Here is a 6,000-nt window from a genome sequence, read left to right as displayed (position 1 = left end):
AGCTGAGGTGTATGTGTGGCTGTGTGCACAACTGTGTCTGTGCAAAACATGGACGGTAGACATGGGCTACCACTTGGGAGTGAGGTGACCTCGGGCAAGCCTCAGTCTGCCCACCCAGGGGTTGAACGAACTGCCTCTGGGGTCCTTTCAGAGCCCACCCAGGGCGCAGCCTTCCCACTGGCCGTAGCTGCCCCATCTTTGCTCCGATCACCCTCCCAGACCCTTCCCAGCCCCCAGGACATGCGGGAGAGTGAGTTATCTGCCTCCACACCCAGCGCAGTGCCTGCTCAGTCAGGGTATTTATTTATTTATTTATTTCAAATTTTTTGGTCTTAGCTGCAAAGGGTCTTAGCTGCAGCACTTGGGATCTTTGGTGTTGAGTTCGGGCTCTGTAGTTGTGGCATGTGGGATCTTTAGTTGGGGCATACAAACTCGTACTTGCCGCATGTGGGATCTAGTTCCCCTGACCAGGGATTGAACCCTGGGAATCTTGCATTGGGAGTGTGGAGTCTTAACCACTGGACCACCAGGGAAGTCCCCCTGTTCTGTTCTCTGTCTGAAGTGCTCCAAGCATTCATGTCCGGCCCCCTGCTTCTCTGGTACTCCATCCTCCTGTGTCTAGTCCTCAGGACCCAAGGAGGCTGAGGTTATTTGTAATTCAGGCAATTTCTCAGCCTTCCTCTTCTGGCCTGTCCCCAGCTCCCAGCCCAGATCCTCCAGAGCTGGGTCCCTACCAACCCTGTGCCCCGCCCCTAACGACCAGCCTTCCTCCCAGGACAGGTTCCTTGGAACCTGAGCCACCTTCTGCACCCCGCCCCCCCACAACCCACTCCCACCCCAGCCTCCACAAAGCTTCCAGAAGGACCTTCCCTAAGCCCAGGCTGGGGCCTTGTAACCTGCCTCCAGCTTATCACCTGTCAGTGGCTCCATCACCCCCACTATCAAGTCCAGCCCGGCCTCAAAGGCCCTCTGTGACGTGGCCTCCACTGCCCCCTACCCAGCCCCTCCCTCCCTCCCCACCTCCACTCTAACCATGCAGAAAAGAAGGAACGCAGCAGGCCTGAGACAAAGGCCTGCTTGCAAGGCTGGACCAGGGCTGGCATCTGGACACTTGGATTTCAGGAAGTTCCCATCACTCCTTGATAAGAGTGGTCACTGAGGGTAAACTGCTGGTGCAACCAGCGTGGTTGATCCTGAACCCCTGCTTTCCTTCTGGGAGTCTGGATTTGGGTACATGCCAAGCAGAGGGTACCTCCATGACCAGCCCCCAGTGAAAGCCTTGAGCCTTGGGTCTCTAACGAGCTTCCCCAGTTAATGACTCTGCATATGTGTGGTCATAGCTGGTTCCTGAAGACGTTAAGCATGTGTGACTCCACTGGGAGAGACTCTCACAAGGTCTGAGCCTATAGAAATTCTGAACCTCAAGAAATGGCCCTTGATTTTTTTCCTTTTTTTGCCATGTGACATATGGGATCTTAGTTCCCGGACTAGGGATCAAACCTGCGCCCCCTGCACTGGAAGCGCAGAGTCTTAGCCACCGGACCACCAGAGAAGCCCCTCCATTTGCTGGTTAAGCTCCATATCCTTTTGTGAAATAACGGTGAGTATGACCCTGGGTGGCACCCTGTGAGTCCTCCTAGCCAATCATGGGATCTGGGGTGTCCTAGGGCCCCAGCTCACTGATCCTTTCTCGAATACTCCGTGGGTGTTTGGCCTCCATGCCTTTGCTCCCGCTGCTCCTGGTTCGTAAGCTGATCTCCCCATTTCACTTGGCGGGCCCGTCTGCACCTGTATGTCCAGGACACAGGCGACCTCCTCCAAGGTCCCCCTGCCCTTCGCTGTACGTCTGTGACCCGGTGCTGTGGGCACTGTCTGGCCTTGTGCTGGCTGATCCAAGGATCCCTAAGAAGTCAGGGGGTGGTTATTCCTTTCTCAAGTGCTTCTAGGCTTGACCAGGGGAGGTGAAGGAGGATCCTTTCTCGAATGTTTTGTCACTAACAAGCTTGTTGTGTGCATTATCAATGAAACACTGGTTATTTGCACAAAGCTTTTGAGGCTATGGCTGGCTGTGAAGCATGGTAAGCCTGAGGGTCAGGCTCGTGACAGTTGGCAGGACACCGAACTTGGTTCGTGTCTTGATAACAACACTCCTTGCAGAGTAGGGGCTCCGGCTGCCCCCTCCTACCGTGGTCTGGAGCAGCTGGCAAAGATGCCTGGCTGGGGACTTCCCTGGCGGTTCAGGGGTTAAGACTCCGCTCTTTCGCTGCGGGAGGTGAGAGTTCAGTCCCCGGGGATTGGGGCGGGGACTAACATCTCTCACACTGCATGGTGCAGCCAAAAAAAAAAGACACCCTGGGCAGCAGGGAAAGAACCCGAGAAGGAGAATCATCCCCAGCTTTGGCTGGCTCCAGGGCCCATCCTGGGGTCGTCACGGCTGTCCCAACCGTGAGGAGGGAGGTCAGGTCACCAAGGGCCACGAGGCTCTCTGAGTGGACCTACTCCGGCCGCAGGCCCAGGAGGGAACCAGAAGGGGACTGTCGATGCAGCCCATTCAGCCACGGCCTCAGACGGGTTCGGGGGCAGGTGCGGGGCGGGGCGAGGCCACGATGAACCCACGATGAACCAGGAGCGGCTGTTCGGGGCAGCGGCCAGGAGCAGGGGCTGTCGAACCCTCGAAGCTGCCTCTCTGGGGACAATAGGGTTTCATAGGGTTCTGGTAATGGTTACGTGAAATGATCTTTATCTCAAATGAATTTCTTCAAAAAAATCGTTTGAAATATTACGGCTGAATGAATGAATCTGTGTTACACATTTCAGGATAAAGAGGACATCCTCTGGGTCTCTCCCCGGGCCTGAAATGCAGTGTCCGTGTCTGACCCTCACCTGTGGTGGTTCAGGGATGTCTTCAGAGCTTGGATAGCATCATCCCCTCCCTGGGGCAGCCCTCCCTTGCTCTCTTAGAAACAGAGAGGGAAATTTGTGGTCACTTCCAAACACATGCCAACACACATACACACACACAAATACACAAAAATACAGACCGCACAGGAGACATATACAGGCACACATAGATCAGGGACACAGATACACAGAGTCCTACTAAGACACACACACTCCCAAGGAGCCCCTGCTGGTCCTGGCCTAACCTCCGATTGTTGTCCAGGTGTAGCAGAAAGTTGTCATTGCCGATATTTCAGCATCTCTCATAATAGTAGAGGTGCAGGTTTCCTCGTGGGGGGAGGTGGGGTAAGGCAGGGAGGGGAAAGAGAATCTAGCAAGAGCTCCCCCTGGGGGCGTTCCCAGGTAAAGGCAGGAGGGTCTGCAGGGTCACTGGAGTAACAGTGAGGGGGTTGCCCATTAAAGACTTAGAGCAGGGACCTCCCTGGGGTCCGGTGGCTAAGACTCTGTGCTCCCAGTGCAGGGGTCCCCAGTTCAATCCCCGGTCAGGGAACTAGATTCCACATGCCACAACTAAAGGTTTCACCTGCTGAACTAAGACCTGATGCAGCCAACACAGGAGACACACAGAGGCACAGAGATACACAGAGACGTACTAAGAGACACACGCATGCACACACACACTCCCAAGGAGCCCCGGGGAGCCCCATGTATGTATATATCAGATACTGACTGTGTGTGTATATATATATATGACAGTAGCTATAAGTCACATATATATGACACACACATATATATATGACAGTAGCTATGTGGTGTGGAATTCGCTCAATTGTGTCTGACTCTTTGCAACCCCATGGTCTGTAGCCCACCAGGCTCCTTTGTCCATGAAATTCCCCAGGCAAGAATATTGGAGTGGGTTGCCATTCCCTTCTCAAAGGTATCTTCCCAACCCAGGGATCGAACCTGGGTCTCCTACATTGCAGACAGACTCTTTACCATCTGAGCCACCAGGGAAGCCTGCAACAGTAGCTATAAGTCACATATATATGACATATATATATATATGACTGTGTGTGTATATATATATATATATGACAGTAGCTATGTCATATATATGACATATATATGTGACTGTATATGTGTGTATATATGTATATGACTTACAGCTACTGTCACCCTAGAAATGCTCAGGTCGGGAGGGCCATCTAAAGCTGGGTGAGGGGAGCCAGAGGAGGCCACAGGGAGGCCGCTGGGACCCCAGGCGTGGGGAGGCTGCAGACTGCAGGGCCCACCCACTGAGCTGGGAGTCAGGAGCCAGCTCCCACCCAGCTCCAGAGGAAAGGCCTGGTGGCAGTGGGCCCAAGCAGCCAGACTGACCAGCTGCTCAGAGCTCAGACCTGAGCCCACTGGCCCATGGGCAGGGGGCGGATGAGCAGGTGGCCAAGACAGCAGCTCACCCAGTGTTGCCTCAAATGTGAGGGGGCTCAGGGGGGCTCCTGGAAGCCAGGCTTTCCCCATCCCCTCAGCCAGAGCCATTCTGTACTGTCTGTTCCCCACACGGGGGCTCCGTGGGCAAAGTAGTTTGCAAAAAGAATTCTGCTGCCAGAAAACAAGCCAGGCAAATGAAAAGGACAACTGGCCTGGCCGACTTCCCAGAGCCCGTGTCTCACTCGGGAGGAAGTCCAGGATGGCCAGGGAGCAGGTGGGAGGCCCTGGGATCTGGCACAGCAGTCCAGGTTCCCTCCCGCCTGAGAGGAAGGCCTGGAAATGGGGGGCAGCTTGGCTCAGCAGCGCTGGGCAGCCCATGCTCACCCAGTGATGGGGAAATAGCCAGGCCAGGCTGGGTTAAGGGAGGGGGCCAGTGGCCGAGACAGCACAGGGTGTCATGAGAAGGGCCTGGGGGCTGTTGGCAGATGGGGCCCTAGTCCCACTTGTGCCCTTAGCTCGGGGAAGGAGCTTGGCTCAGATGCTATTCCGCTCTGGGTCCCGGTTTTCTCTAGTAAACGATGTGACCACTGATGAATTCATCTGACACGTGCCAGGCCTGCGGGTCCTGGTGAGCTGGATCATGATGCCTGTCCTCCAGGGGCCTGATTCCCAGTGGGGAGAAGAGCCAGTGCCTGGACCACGCCAGGGGCTGCGCCCACGTGACTCTCAACCCCACCTCAATTTTGCGGCTCCCCTGCCTGGAGCCCATTCTTGCGATGGCTGCTTGGCTCATTCTCCATCCTCCCAGTGAGGCCCTGTTCTTCTCAAACCACCCCGTTGAGAACTGTCCCACCATCTCCTCCCTCCAGTCCCCCTTCCCTGCTTCATCTGCCCACTAGATCACCATTGAACACACCCTACATTTTACTTGTCTGCGGTTGTTATTTATTGCCAGTATTTCTCCTCTTAAAAGTAAGCTCTCTGAGGGCAGGGATTTGACCCATTTTGTTCACTGCCATACCGTCAGTCCCTAATCGAACATCAGGCACATAGTAGGTGTTCAGTAAATATCTGTAGAATGAATGAATAACAACCATCCCCATTGTTGTCTCCATTTTACAGATAAGAAAACTGAGGCTCAGAGACGTGATTTATCCAAAGTCACACAGCCAGTTCCTAACACAGCCAGGGCCTTCTGATTTCTAAAGCACATTTCTCTTTCCCTTTGACCAGTGACTGCCTTAGACCTCAGAGGAGAAGCCGGGGAATGGCGCTAGGCAATGAGAAGGCCCATGGCCTTGACCAGAGCCATTCTAGAGGAGAGGTTTGCCCTGACTCACTTGGCCTTCTTGCTCTTGCTGTGGGGGCATCTATGCGGGCTGTGCCAGCCATGGCATTAGGCCAGGGTGGCTTTGGGCAGAAAGGGGAGTTCGGGCCCTCCAACACGTGGGGCCATGGCATAGCGTGGGCTTCCTAGAGCAGTAGGAGGTATACGCTGTTATTTGCTGCGGGAGGAGGGAGGCCGTATGGGCCACATCTGGGGCAGGTTGGCCTGGCTCCTGTCCCTCACCAGGCTCCCCCAGGCTCAGCCCAGGCAAGGCCCTGGCTCCCGCCAAGGTGGGGGTGGGATGAGAGGACAGAAGGACCCCTGCCCCACATTCTGCCAGGAAG

This window comes from Dama dama, chromosome 22 (assembly GCF_033118175.1).
Source record: "Dama dama isolate Ldn47 chromosome 22, ASM3311817v1, whole genome shotgun sequence".
Lineage (NCBI taxonomy): Eukaryota > Metazoa > Chordata > Mammalia > Artiodactyla > Cervidae > Dama > Dama dama.
The sequence above is the reverse complement of the archived record's forward strand: the minus strand, read 5'-3'. Positions refer to the sequence as shown.